The sequence below is a fragment of the Molossus molossus genome, unplaced genomic scaffold, assembly GCF_014108415.1.
Source record: "Molossus molossus isolate mMolMol1 unplaced genomic scaffold, mMolMol1.p scaffold_m16_p_10, whole genome shotgun sequence".
NCBI classification, from domain to species: domain Eukaryota; kingdom Metazoa; phylum Chordata; class Mammalia; order Chiroptera; family Molossidae; genus Molossus; species Molossus molossus.
The window spans coordinates 36,972,848-36,988,285 of NW_023425345.1; the positions used below are offsets into that span (position 1 = coordinate 36,972,848).

Here is a 15,438-nt window from a genome sequence, read left to right on the forward strand (position 1 = left end):
TAGACTTTTGGATCTTGGGATTTGGAGTTAGATGGGCCTCTAGCTGTGTCTCAGTTTCCTTATTTGTAAAATGGGGCCAATAATAGAATGCACTTTGTAGCATGATTTTCAACCAGAGTGCCTTTGCCCTGGAGGAGTCGTTTGGCAACGTCAGGAAATATTTGTGTAGGTCATAACTAGGGGTAGAGAGAGGACTGACGTTTAGTGAGTAGTGTCCAGGGATGCTGCTAAATACCTTATAACGCATGGCTAGCCTCCCAGCACAAAGAATTATCCAGCCCAAAATGTCAGTTGTGCCAAAGTTGAGAAGCCCTGCCTCGTAGGATTGTGAAGATAAAATAAGAGAAGGAATGCAATGAGTTTAGTCTAGTAAACTGTTACTCTAAGAAAACTATCTCAAAGATTGCAAAATCAGCTTGTGAGAGGGTGAACGCCAAAAGGCTTAACTTCAGCAGCATATGTGATATACTTACCAAGGAAAAACCTTATGCTAAGGATTCTAGGCTCTCCTGCTTTAAGGCGGCGACGGACTCCCTGGAGACTGTTAGTTTGTGTTACACTGTGTACTAGCATGAGCTGGCATGGATTTATCAGAGCTGTAAAAACAATTATTAATTTTTAGGGTGTTTCTGGTAAACTTCCTGCTTGCTTAACTAGTTTGTTCTGTAGAGATAATTTTGGTGTGTGCATTTAAATCCTCTTCTGATGGAGGATGTTTTGGTTAGTGAACTTCCAAAGCATGTTCTGATAAGTGGGACATGAAAAGTGTGTTTTCACGTCCAGAAGCTGAATGTTTTTCTAGCCCTGGATTTAAGACAAAAGCACCTTCCCCCTTGTTTACTGCCACACCTGCCCACTGCACAGTGTTTGGGTGTTTGTGGGAGTGGTGTGGAGAGCTGTTGGATTTCCATCTATTGTTTATTGTAGATTTGCAGTGGAGATTGTTATGTAGAACTTTTGCAATCATAAAACTAATATATGCACCACTTAGAAGATTTGCGTAGTAGAGAAAAAACATAAAGACACAGTTAAAAAAAAGTCATCAGTAACGCTACCACACAAAGAAAGGTACAAGTACTGTTAATGTGTTTCCTTTACTTTCAGATAATTTTTCCATATTAAAAAAATATTGTTATTGATTTTTTTTTTTTTTTTTTAGAGAGAGGGAGAGGGAGAGAAAAAGAGAAACATCAATGTAAGAGCTGAACATTGATTGGATGCCTCCTGCACATCCTCTACCAGGGATCCAGCCCACAACCCAGGCATGTGCCCTGACCGGGAATAGAACCAGCAACCTTTTGGTGCATGGGACAACTCCCAGCCAACTGAGCCACACTGGCCAGAGCTTTATTCTGTATTTGAAATATTCTGAGTATATGATTTTTTTTACTTAACGTTTACTTTTTTTTACTTAACACATTTTATTTGCCTTTCCCCACGCTATTAAAATGTCTGTAAATACTATTTCTAAGAACAGTAAAATATTCCATCTGTATCTGTTTCATGATTTATTCAATCCCATTGTTACCGGAAAGGGGACTTGGCCCTGAGCAGGTCTGCCTAGGGCCAGCCCACAGTGTGTGGGTTCTTGACTTCATGCAGGAAAGATTTCACAGTACAAACCCAGGTGATTTTGAGAGGATGTTTATTAAAGCTGGGGACAGTGAAACAAGGAAGGCTGGGATAGAAGAAGCTACAGGAGAGCCTGGGCAGGGCTGCTTTAGCTCACTGGACAGTCAGAGAAAAGGGGGCCTTAGGGACAGGTTCAGGGGCTTAGCCTGGGAGGAGCTGCTGCCGCCCAGTGCTCCCCTGATTGCAAGTCTCATGGAGACCCTTAGAGTTTAGGAGATGCTTGCCTGTGGGGAAAGAAGAAGGGGAAGGGAGAGTTCCCTCTGGGTCCTTTGTTTGAGGGTGTTTAAAGGCTGGGAATTTAGGGGAGGTTTTAGCAGAAAATTCATCAGTTTTCCAGGTGTGCTCTTTTAGGGTTTGGTCTCAACTGATTGATTAGCTCCAGGGCAGGGAGTCATTAGTCATGGAAGCTGGTCCTGGTGTCCTGTCTCTTTCCTGGTTTTGCTGATATTTGTGGCCTGGAGCTGAAATACAACTGGGCCTAAATGTTATCGCTAGGGAGGAAAGGTCTGGGGGCTCTAACCACTGACCAGCAGTGTGCCAGGGGAGGAAGGCCACCCTGGGGTGAGGTCTGGCGCCGGTTTTGCTTATTGCTAGGAACCTGGGGCTTTCTGCCCCGGTGACCTTCTGTATCTGGCTGCAAATCGCTCAGCCAGTTTGTTGAACTGTGCATCTCAGTTTCTCTATTCCACTTGCCAAGGAATTTTTGTAGCTTACTATCCTGCCTCACCATTGCAGAGCATGCAGCCTATTTTCCATACTTGATGGGTCTCTTTATGCGTCAGCATTCTCTGTATTTCAGATTGTTCTCGTCTTTACAATGGATGATCAGAGGTAGAACCAAAGAATGTGGCCACGTATGGATCGCTCCAACGATACTGCTGTTAGTTGTGAAAAGTTTCTACTTACTAAAAATTAATAATATTTGATAATTTTCTCACAGTATTTTGTTTTTCTTTTTTTTTTGTTTGATATTAATGCTATCAAACATGTTTCTGTGAGTTGCCTATATTTCCTGTTTTTAACAAACCGTTCCTGTACTTTGCTCATTTTATCTATTGGGTATTAGTAGTATTCTTGTCATAAACTCTGGTTTATGTATTTCACTTATTATTTTACTCTCTCATAGTTACTACAAGTATTTTCATCTTGTTTTTTAATTTTGTTTTTAGTTCTATAGAAGTTTAAAATTTTTATGTAGTCAAATCTGTTGATTTTCTTTTTCACCTGGGATCTTCGACCTTTGTCTATACTGAAATGAACCCTTTCTCCTCTGAAGGTCACTTTACTGTGTCATTGTGTTTCAAATTCAACCCCCAAATGACCACTGTGGAGTTTCCTAATGAGGATAAATGGGCCTCTAGTGCTTATTCTAATATGGCCACCCACTGTATACCATGGAAAACCTTCGTGTGTGTGTGTGTGTGTGTGTGTGTGTGTGTGTGTGTGTGGGGGGGGGAGGGGAGGGAGAGAGGAAAATAGATGTGGGCCAAGGCTCCTTTGGTTTGTTTACAATTTACTTTTGCTCGGGGTAGAAGTGAGCTTCCTGAAGGCAGGGGTCTTCCATAGATGCCCAAAGTAGCACAGTGTCTGGGACCGGCAGCTGGAGCACACTGTGGCTATGCCTGGTACAGGGTTGACCCACAGCATTTCTTTTATCTGTTGAGTGCATGAGAAGGTAGACTGGGCAGAGGCTGTGGCCAAGTCCCTCCACTCCTCGCTCCCTAGGTTTTGTTCCCTTGCTCAGCCTCCTCAAGGCAAGGCCCTGCCCTGTGGGCGGGCTCACAGCAGCCCACAGCCCAGTTGCAGTTCTCCTGCTGCCTCAGCCAAGAACAGGGAGGCAACAATAACAACCAGTGTTTATCTGTTTTGCAAAGCCCATTCACTGGGGCCTTTTTATATGCTTCTCACCTCAACCTTATGAGATTAAATATTATTTTCATCTCCATTCGTTTGGAGGAAACTACCACGCAAAAGAAGCATAATTAAAATCTAGAGCTTCTGACTCCAGCCTCGATCCTCTCTACCTGTGAAACACTTCTATCATTGTAATTCCTTGGTGGTTCTATTGGGCCAGAGGGTAGCAGCAAGGATTTTAAGTTTTGGAGTCAGGCATACCTTGGATGGAATCCGAACATCATCATGTCTTAACATTGCCACTTTATTACTTACCCAGACTGAGCCTTGGTTTTCTCCCCTGTTAGATGGGAACAATGTCCACCTTGTAGGAATACCAGAAGGATTAGATTAAGATAAGACATTCAAGATGCCTAGCACAGTACCTGGCTCATTCATTGTGGGGGCTCAGTAATGATTGTTTCCATCCTCAGAGTTGAAAATGTTGCTGTATATATGCATAACCAGTGGATACAGACAATAGTGTGGGGAAGGCAGGAGTGGGGAGTGGAACTGGGGAGGAGGAGGTCAGTGGGGGGAAAAAGGGGGAACATCTGTAATACTTTCAACAGTAGAGATAAAAATAAATACATAAACTTGCTGTTCTTTTTTGTTTAAAACTCTTAGGATAACTCCTAAACCTGTTCAGTCTTGTAAACTTTTAGTAAATACTATGGATATTCAAGTGCAAGAAACATTTTTTTTATCTGACCTACTTATTTTCCTGTTCAGTAGTTTTTCTTTCCTGTTAAGGATGTCACCCAATTCTCTGAAATCCTTCTGCTGGGAGAATTCCGCGATGAATCCCCAGCTTAGGACTGTTCTCACAGCCAAAATAAAACATGTATTGTCTGTGTGTTTGTGTAAAAAGCACAGACAGCTCTTTGGAAGGGCAGTAACTCAGCCATTCCTTTACACGTAGTTGAGATTTTTGGCATCATTCATGGAGTTGTTACTTGTCCATGTATAACAAGAATGCAGGTAACAGAGCAGCCTTTAAAAGAAAAAAAAAAGGTTGTAGAAAATCATGAGAAAAGAACATTGTTAAATAACTCAGGAAAAAAGTTGTTGAGTAAATCTTCATTTTTTTATACCACGTATAAGTTGGGTTAGATTTGATTTGTTTTAGGCTAGAACTTGTTAACCACATAAAAAGAACCGTATGTTTACTTAGGCTTTTTCGTTTTAATAAATTGAGCCAAGTAATTATTTATAAAAGTTGTTTTCTAGAATTTTATTGTAGTCCAATACAGTCTTGTTTCTATAAGGGTATAGTTGACACCCTTTGGGAATCTACTTTAAAATATGTCTTAGATCTTCTTTTTTTGTTGTTTTTTGTTTTTGTCATCCCTGAAGGCAGGTTTGCATTTTCAACAATACATCATCTTAGTATATTGGACTATGGGAAAGGTTAACGTGGATGGGGCCTCATTGCGTTAAAACTATCCTTCTAGCTCCTGTTCTGGGACATTTACATCTGTTGCCTTATCGTTTTTCCACGCCCCCTCCTGCCACTCCCTTTGGTAGGCATAGGGAGATAAGGATGGGAGAGCCTTTTAAAATATAGTTTATATAAATTCATGTATTAGTTGCATTTTTATATAATGTATGCCATATGTATATATGTTTTGCATAAAATGTGGATACAGTTAGGTATCAGTGCTTAAGTGACATTTGCATAGTTTCTAAGTTCTCTAGAACTTAGATCTAGAGTTCAAGAATCAAAGTGCGTCAACTGTGGGCCAAATCTTGTGACTATTTCAAATTGAGTGTAGGACATTGTAAAACGCCACACCCAGTTTTAATGGCCAGTGGACACTTGTTTTCCTAAAATTTCAGGCCTATCGTTTAACTTCTTAATTTGCAGCCAAAGTGGACATTTGGGGGTTGAGGTGGTAGTGGTGATAAAGAGAGTCTGGAAGAATGAAATTGGTGCTGACTTGACTATTGATTTACAGGCTACAAAGAACTAAAGACTATGCTTTGTGATCTTGAGATAACAACCCAGTTGAGCAGCCCTGTGCTGATCCTTCAGCCAAATCATTCTGGCAACAGCCCTTTGAAACAAAGCCTGAGAACCCAGCAAGTTTTACTAGGCATTTCTTGTTGCTGGCTGGTTGGCTAATAGGGTAAATAGAGTAATTAGCTCTCATTAGCACTCCCACAAGCTGTAATGCATCCACCTAAGGCAGAGAGATGCTTGCTTCTGTTACTGAAACCATGAAAATCCCCATCTGATCTCTTCAGTCCAAGTATTTTCGCATTGCAGAAGCAGAATGCCAACTTGGCAAGAGGGAAATCTAACAAGTGCTTCAAATAACAATAGCAAAATCTACTGACCAGGATGGAAAGGCTTTCCAGAGAACAATGACTCTCTGAGGAACTGGTGAGCTGTTTAAAGTTTCTTCTTCTTCTTCCTTTTTTTTCTCTTCTTCTTGTGTATGCGACTAACATGAACCAGGTTAGTCACAGACATTGAATACTGGTAATCATATAACTTGATAACTTGATCCCCTTAGCTTCTTGTCAGCTATACTTCAGAAGTTGCGGTCTGTGTCTGTAGGGTCTGGATTGTTTTGAGTCAGAGAGAGAGAGTCAGAGGCAGACAGAGGAGACAGAGAAGCCTTTGGTGGTGGTTGGTTGCCCTTTTTAGGACCATCTACCATCTATAGTCCTTGTTCTTATGAAATATAGATCTGTGGTGTGAATGTAGGGATCAGAAAAGGAGACGGAGGGAGAGAGTTTTGGGGCTTTGCACACAGCACAAGCCTGGAGAAATATACAGAGAGGATGCAAATTGGCATACATTTTATTTTATTATTATTTTTAATCTTTACCCGAGGACATGCTTAGAGAGAGGAAGACAAAGGAAGAGAGAGAGAAATATCTATGTGAGAGAGAAACATTGATTGGTTGCCTTCCGTACATGCCATGACCGGGGATTGAACCCACAACCCAGACATATGCCCTGACTGGGAATCAAACTAGCAGCCTATCAGTGCAAGGGACAATGTTCCAGCCAACTGAGCTATTTGGGCTGGGCAAATTGGCATATTTTTATGGGAAAGGATCCTGAAGTAAGAATCTGGCAGTCTGATTCCAACGTTGATAGTTGTGTGATCCAGGGCAAATCTCTTAATCAGTCATGCAGTTGAGATAATAGTATGAGCCTGGTCCCCACAGGGGGGCTGTGAGGGTCAAAGAGACAATATGTAAAAAGCTATAAAATGTTAAGCAGCATGATTTTCAGAGTTTTTTAGACGGACTACATTAACTGCATTTTTAACATCCTGAACCAAAATCTCTGGTAATAAGGTACAGACCTTTCACTTCTACTCCTGTGACATCCCTAACTCCATCCCTGGGCCCTACATTGGGTTAGAGCCTGGGTGACTATTTCAGTTCCTTGAAATCTTCTGGAAGATGGTGCTGCCTCCTGGGAAGCGCGGCGGCGTGGCTCTTGACTCCTGCTCAAGCCTGTCTGCCGTCTGCTTCTCGGGGCTGCAGTCGATACTGCAGTCATCAGTCATCTGTCAGCTCCAGGAATGGTTCCCTGTTATCAAAAGTTTGACATGCTGGGAATAAAGTGTTCAGGATGCATTTTCATACTTATATGTAGAAGTGTTCTTTTCTAGTGTCCTTAGAATGAAGATCTGCTAGGATTTGAGGTTATAAAGTTTGTATGTCTTAGGTGGGGAGGGGCATGTGCTAATGGTTCAGGTTGAAAACTCCAGATTTAGCATCCTGTGCTGAGGTGCCGAGGTGTCAGTGTTTAATGCCACATGGTGATGTGAGGTGCAAGTTCCTAGCCGGGTGATGTCTCAGCTGCCTTGCTCGCGGACCTGTGAAACTCCCGGGCATTCTTTCACTCACGTCCCTGCCGACTGCGTTGGGTTGGTGTTCAGAGAGTGATCTGAACTGAATCACAAGTATTTCTTCAAAGACTGTTTTCACCTTCAAAGGACTTTTGATAGAACATATGCCTGTAACTTTCTCAGAACAAGTAGAAAAATGACTTTATATTTAGAAAACTGCCTATGTTTGACCGGGTCCACTGGATGAACACTGAGTCCAGGAGTTGGATGCTGAAGGATTTTCGGGGCAAGGATAGGAGGATGGCAGGGTTGGGCAGGGGAGAAGCCGCCCAGCCATGCAGGTGCAGCTGAGGTGCCAACTGCCCTTAAGGGCAGCTCTGGAGCTGGGATGGCTTTCCGAGTTGTCTCCAGGAGAGGCAAGGGGCCGGGCCTGTGTATCCCTGAACCAGCCCCTTGTTGGCAGCTTAGCACCCCCTTCTGGGGGCGTAACTTAGGACCTTTTCTGTGAACCATGAGCAGCCAGGAATGGGTATGCTGGGCCTAAAAATGAGGTCTGTGTGGAGTACACCAGTGTCTACTCTCTTGTTCCAAAAAACCTAACCCCTTTAAAAAAGAAACAAACAGTAATCGGTAGCACCAAAATCTCGGTGTATGGACAGTCCTTTGTGTACAATGTTAGACAGTTGCATTCCTTAGGGAAACTAAAGGAAGAGGTCATACCCCTTTGTTAATGATAAATCACACAGATCTCTAGTCTCTCAAAAGTTTATGAGATACTTGGATAATATTTCCACCTGATTATGGTGTAGCAGGGGCCAGCTTCTTTCTGTGTTTGTGAAATGGTTGACCCATAATTGAATAATTTTTCCCAAGGGTGAATTACTACTGCATGTTTAGAATATTAATTACATGTATACATAAAAACACTTGTTCCTTGGATATTTAACTCATGTTGAGTTTATAGACTTAGTGGGTCATCACCACAAAAGGCACGCAAACCCAGAACTTTCGAGGGGACCCGAGGGATGGAGGGTAAATATGGGAAATTATAGTTTCTGTCAAAATTCCAGTCACCTGATGTGGTATTTTTATGGTTAGGGATCATGATTTAGGAGTTCTGTTGCCAAAGGATACGTTAATATGCTGTGAAGAAAAGAATCAGTGTCCTGCCATTTACAAAAGCCAGTTGTATTCAGCAAATGTTTGAAACTGTCTGGCAGGTTTGTGGGATGAGTGAACAAGGCCAAAGTCATACAGAATGTCTTTCCTAACTGCAGATTAAGTCATATCTATGGTTCTCTTTCATTCTTTATTTTCTAGTAAGTGAATGAGGCAGTGCGTTCTGCTGACCCATCATCTCAATAGTTTGAGTGTGTTGTGGGGACTGGAGGTAGTGAAGTCTATGATGTGGGCCTGGCACCCAGCAGAGGTGATAGAGTGTGTGTGTTCTGACCAGTGGACTTCACTCCCCAGGAAGCCCCCCTTTCACTCCTATGTAGCCTCGACCTTTGCCTCGATCTGCATCGCTACCCAGGAGCTCTGCAATGCCAAGCCATAGAACATGTCACTGACCTGTTTCCATTATGGGTCACTGTTCCTTAGGCAGAGACTGAGAAACTCCAGCTGCGTTGGTGGTAGGTTCTGTGTTGAAAACACACGTCTCTGAACCTCTTGGAGAGATGCGATGATTGGGGATCGCATGCGAAGTAGATAATCTGCCAGCTGGCTTATTGTATTGTCCAGGAATGGGAGACAGCACAAAGGACAAAAGTCTCATGGTTTCCTCAGATGAGGACACTGGTGTAGCACAGGCTCTGTTGCAGAGGAAAGGCTGAAGGTGAGACTGTCGAACAGGTGCCTTTGCTGTCCTGAACTCTTCGCTTTCTCTCTCCGTGTGACCCTGGAGTCTCGGGTGATCCGATAGTGCCAGGAACAGACGTCCTCCTTGGGCGAGGAAAGTCGTAACGCTGTGCATGTCTTCCTCCGGCTTCTCCAGCGTTCTGCCTGCACCTGTGCATTTATCACTGGTGTTCTGGAAAAGCCAGGTGAGGACAACTCCGACTTTCCACTGTGACTCGTGTCTGCAAAGGATGAATAAAGAAGAGTTTCCGGGAAGTGCAGTAACTTAGAGAAATTGCCTACTGGGAGAGAAAACTGTGAAGAACCAGAATATTTTTAAAAAGAGAAAAGAAAAGGATGGAGGAAGCCTATCAAGAAAAGGGAGAACCAGAAGTACCCTGCAGGGCGGTGCCTGGAGCTGGGGGCAATAAATCAAGAATAAAAGAAGTGGGCAAAGGTCAAAAGCCCTGCCTGATGGGGCTGGCCGGAGTTTGAGGACACAGGCAGCTCCTACTAGACTTGGAAAACCACCTGCAACTCAGCCCACACAGAACCATCCTATCCATCTACCCCCTTTGCCTCCATTCACCTGGAGCAGGAGGATCTGACATGCTTCTGGGGAGGATGCTGTTTGGCTGTTTTGAAGGCAGGACCGTGAAGTGTGGGAGAGCTATGCTTGCTTCCCTGGCTGGCGTTGCATCACCTCCCTGAGAAGGGACACAGTGGTGAAGGACACAGGCTTTGGAACCAAGCAGACTTCTGCCACTTATCAAGATCTGACTTCACTGCTGGGCCTCGGAAAACAGCAGTGCTGATGTGAGGTTGGTTATTTCTCCCAGGGCTGTTATGAAGGGTTTAGTGGGGTATACTGAAGTGCCTCCCACTGGCTGACTGTTAACAGGCCAAGAGCTGTGACTGCATTTGTAAAAAGCACCCTCCTATACACCCTGGTCCCACCATACAAACTTTGAACCTGAGTGCAGTCTCAGTAGGGTGTTAGACTATAAATGGCCCCATGTGGGGGCTGGACAGTCATCCAAGGCTCTGCGTGGGTTGCTTAGAGCAGCTGCCGGTCCTTGCCAAGGGTTCTGCAAGTCCATACATCGTCCCGCCTGTGCATTCCTGGACTGCCAGCCCCTGGTCTTGTCTATAGGCTGCTCCAGCAGGGACAGCCATACACATGAGCTTGGAGCGCGTCCAGTCCCTTTTTTTAAATTTCCGTGGATAATGGGTTGCTCCATTAAATACGTATAAATATTTATTCACCTCCTAAGCATCACCCACACGCAAGACATGGATGCATACAGTGCAAAATGCCATAGTACATGAGTGCTGCCTGCTGTGTGTTAGGGGTTCGCATGAGTGTGTTATTTGTGCCTCACTGCAGCTCTGGGAGAGGAGGGTCCTGTCACCAATTTACAGAGACTAAATAACTTGCTCAGGATCAGAGAAAACACCCAATTGAATGGAAGATGCCATTCTTATATTCTAATTTTAGTGATATTAAAGTGTAAACAAATATCTTTTTACTTAGTGAAACGTAGTAAAAAGCAGAGCCTGTATGCTACCCCATTCCTGTCTTATTTCATTTTTTTTTAGTCCTCACCCAAGGATATTTTTCCATTTATCTTCAGAGAGAAAGAGAGAGAAACATCGATGTGAGAGACACACATTGATTGGTTGCCTCCCACACAACCCTGACCAGGGCCGGGGAGGAAACAGCAACCAAGGTATGTTCCCTTGACCAGAATCGAACCCGCAACTCTTTGGTCCGTGGGCTGATGCTCTAACCGCTGAGCCAAACCAGCCAGGGTCCTGTCTTATTTCCAAGCTTGTGGTTTTTGTTTTTTTTTTTACCCCCAACACACACAAGGGCTTATCTATCTAGCTGGTGAAGATAAAATAAGCACAGATAAGAGGACAACTAATGTGTCAGGACTTGAAAGAGCAGTAATGTGGATGCTGATTCATAAGAGCATTTTAATCTGAGGTGGATACTGTTACATTCTCTTCTTTTACAACGAAGGCATTTAGAGGTAGGTACTCTCTCTCCCATTTTCAGATGAGAAAATTGACACACAGAAAAATCCCCGAGGTCACATAGCTGGTACTAAAAGGAAATTCCATAGTGTGGAACTTAAGAGTTCAAATGGTATTATCATTATGACAGATCTGGGTAAGGATCTTATGGAGGGTGCTCATTGTCCCATCGGAGCATCCTAACCCAGGCCTGGGTCAGAAGAATTCCCAAAGGGGATGGCACCGAAAGTAAGCGGGGAATGCCCATCTCTCCATCCCCAGCCTCTAAAAATAATTGTGGTTACCCCAGGCTTCAGGCCTCCGCCAATACCAGCTTTATAACCTGGCACTAGCTAGAAGAAATGGGCTTTATTTATCATTTATATCCTTTCCATTTCCAAAGAGCAAGTGACATGGTTTAAAAGGAATATCATAAAGTAGACAGTGGTTTGAGAACTTGGAGGATGGCTGCATGGAAGGTCTTGGAAGTCCAAAAAAATGGGGGCGAGAGCCCCAGGCACTATTTGATGTCATTGTGACTTTAAGTCAGATAAACGGCCTAGCATTCTCTGTGCAGCGGTTGTGTTCTGCTCTGCCTCCTTAGGCCCGGAGAGCCCCGTCTGTGCTCGCAGGCTGGCTGGCCAGGCTCTGTGACAACGCAACAACTTGGCTTTTCATTTTTCTATTTTTATGGAATTACTGATTTTTATTTCAAGTAAATGTGTTGCTAAAGGATGTGAAGATTGTGTGTCAAGCTGCCATCTAGAAATAAAGCAGACTATTTTTAAATGGATAGATTTTCTGACATTTAAAAATACATTTTTATGGACTCCGGTTCATAAGTAGACAGATATTAGAAGACTTTGACCCAGTGATTCCACTTCTGGGAATGTATCCAAAGAATTCCAAAACACTGATTTGAAAGAATATATGCATCCCTATGTTTACTGCAGTACTATTTACAATAGCCAAGATTTGGAAGCAGCCTAAGTGCTCAGATGAGTGGATAAAAATGCTGTGGCACACCCTGGCAAGTTTAGCTCAGTGGTTAGAGTGTTGGCCCACAGACCAAAGAGTTGCAGGTTCAGTTCTGGTCGAGAGCACATACCTCGGTTGTGGTTTGGTCCCCGGCCCTGGTCGGGGTCATGTGGGAGGCAGTCAATCAATGTGTCTCTCTCAGGTTGATGTTTCTTTCTCTCTCTCCCCCTCCCACTCTATATGAAGATAGATGGAAAAGTATCCTCCAGTGAGGATTTAAAAAAAAAAGCTGTGGTACATTTACACAATGGAATACTACTCAGCCATAAAAAAGAAGAAAATCATACCTTTCGCAATAGTACGATGGGCCAGCAGAGTATTATGCTAAGAGAAATAAGCCAGTGAGAGAAAGACAAATACCATGTAATTTCATTTACATGTGGAATCTAATGAACAAAAGAAACAAAATAGAAACAGACTCATAAATTCAGAGAACAGACTGACAGCTGTCAGAGGGGAGGGGGACTGGGGTGCTGGGTGAAATAGTTGAAGAGATTAAGCAAAAATGAACCAGAAACTCATGGACACAGACAACATTATGGTGATTACCAGAGGGAAAGGGTATGGGGGGTGTGGAAGTGGGTAAAAGTGGGGGATAAATGGTGACGGAAGGCGACTAGACTTTGGATGGTGAGTGCAGAGTACAATGTACAGATGATGTAGAATTGTACACTTGAAACCTATATAATTTTATTAACCAGTGTATCCCTAATAAATTCAGTTTTTAAAAAAGTCTTTGAAAGAGGCTGCGGAACATAGGATCCTAATTGCTGAGTAGCAAACTGCGTTCCAAGCATCTGTTAGCACCACCAGAAGCCTCTAACCCTTGGTTCCTTTATCTTTAAAATGAGGGCATGGTAGATACTGCCAGACTTCTCAGGCTTTAAAATTCTTTTACTCAAAATTTTCGGATCAATTCTAACACAGCTTTTGTTCTGACTAATTCACCAGGGGGACCTGCCTAACACCAAATGTTGTTTGTTGGTTTCTGATTTCTGTTGTCAGTGACTTGAAATAGATGCCCTATTTTATATTTGATCACCTGCAGGTTGCATTTCAAAAGGAAAGTATTTTGGACATTTTTCCCCATATCTTGTGAATAGAGAGACTTATTGTTAACTAAGAGAATTGAGCTGCATTAGGTTTTGGGAGTGGTCAAGATGCCCTTTTGCTGCTATAATCCCTGACAGGCACCCCCAAAGCCAGCGTCTAGCTGAGCTGTCCTGGACTGCGGTTGGGAACAGTGACGCTGTGTGTAGGCTTATTGAAGGGATGTCTGGCGCACAGAACAATTGTTTGGGTTGCTTGAGAGAGGCCCAGCTGTGCAGTGGAGCATCATGGTTTGGGCTAAGGGACCCACAGGGCTGAGGATGGGAGAGAAAAACAAGCATTCATATTCAGCCCACTGGACCCCAGGTGGGATTATAAAGGGGCGATTCCAAGTCCATGTTGCACAGGGGAAAAGGTTCTCCTCTCCTGTGGTTCAAGGCTATTTGATAACACTGAACTTAATATATTGTGGCATGACCCTGGTTACTGCCCTGGGTGGGGGATGGGAGTAGTTGAAAATAAAGATTAACTCAGGTTTACAGTGGTATGAAGAGAGTGAAATTTCTTCACATTGGTGACTGACAAGCCTGATCTCTCCCGCGGGCCTTCAACAATGCTGCCTCTGTCATCACGCAGGCCAGCTGGGAAGGGGAGTGTGCTCATCAGGGCTGCCTGTGAATGCTGTTCTGTGCCCTGCTGTGTTGCGTCCTTCTGCGGCCCTCTCTGGCTCACAGATAGGTTGCCCCACTGCTCTCTGAACTGTCCAGAGGCTGAAGAACTTTCGCTGCCCGGCTGCGTAACCTGTCTACCATGTATGAACTGACTGCATGAATTACCCTGCAGAAGCTGAGTGCCCAACATATCATGGGACGAATAGGCTACACGACCCGTGTTGGAAAAGTCCCTGGTACTTGATGCGTTCTCAACAGCAGTTTTCATGTGCTGTGGCTAACTCTCTAGGAGGAAGTTGATTTCCTATGAATTGGTGACTTACGATTGAAAGGGAAAACAGTTCTTCCCCACAAAGTTTATCTGGGTTGATAAGGAAAAGGACCCTAAGAAAAGTCACCGGTCATTTTGAGCCTTGTACTCAGGAACTCAGCGTGCACAGCTCGAGGGGATGCTGCTCACATCATTTCTGTTGCTGGCCGCGTTTGATTTCCTTAGCAATCCCCGCACCTTTGGGAACGCTTTCTGGTGCCCTCTGGTAGAACAGGGAAGTGGAGCTGGTTGCAGACAGTGATCAGACGGTTCCTGCCTTTCTCTTCCTCCACGTCTGCCAAACTGATTAACTAGATACTTTCTGAATGATATGTGCTATTTAAAGAATTGATTAAAGAGGCAGTTTATAAGCAGCTCTTTAAACAAAATTATTAAGTTTATTTGGGTGACATTGGTTAATACAATCATATAGGTTTTGTGTACAATTCTGCGATACATCACCTGTGTATTGCATTGTATGTTTGCCACCCAAAGTCAAGTCTCCTTCCGTCACTGTATATTTGACCCCCTTTACCCTCTTTTACCTCCTCCCCCTCCCTTCCCTCTGGTAACCACCAAACTGTTGTCTGTGTCTATGAGTTTTTGTTTGTCTTATTTATTTGTTGCTTTCTGTTTTATATCCTACTTATGAGTGAAATCATGTGGTTCTTGACTTTTTCCATCTGACTTGTTTTGCTTAGTGTGGTATTCTCAAGATCCATCTATGGCAGTATTTCATCTTTTCTTATGGCTGAGGAGTATTCCACTGTATATGTGCACCCCATTACACTTGCAACTCTTGCTAAGTGCTTTGGATAAACCTTCTGTCACAAAATTGAGCACTGCAGAAAAAGGCTTCATTTGGGAATGGCAATTAATAAAATCTAATTTACTACCAAGGGCTGCTTAATACCCATCTGATTAACATTGAGTGCTTAAGTGTATATTACGGGAAATGAATTAAAACTGGCTATTTGTAGACTTTAGCTGGCATTCCTGTTAACACTCCTTTTCAATTAGAGATAATGCACATATCTGGGTGTAATCAGGATAGCAGCAGAGACCAGTGCTGGTGGCGATGGCTGTCACACTCATTCTAACAGAGCTGTTCTTAACCAGAGTCCTTCCTTATATGTTGCTGTTCACCAGATTTCTCAGCCTGGTTATTTAA

The 15,438-nt window shown here is 43.5% G+C and overlaps 1 protein-coding gene across 5 annotated transcripts in view; it reads left to right on the top strand.

Annotated features, from left to right (window-relative positions):
• The window catches only part of PPFIBP1 (PPFIA binding protein 1), a 166,474-nt gene that overhangs the window by 11,355 nt on the left and 139,681 nt on the right, over window positions 1-15,438 (top strand). Inside the window, exon 1 of one of the 5 annotated variants that reach the window (XM_036252625.1) lies at window positions 5,871-5,911. The exons of the other annotated variants lie outside the window; for them this stretch is intronic. The gene's annotated coding sequence lies outside the window, so the exon portion shown is untranslated. Of the gene's footprint in view, window positions 1-5,870; window positions 5,912-15,438 lie in introns of those variants that run through there. 5 annotated transcript variants of the gene reach the window in all.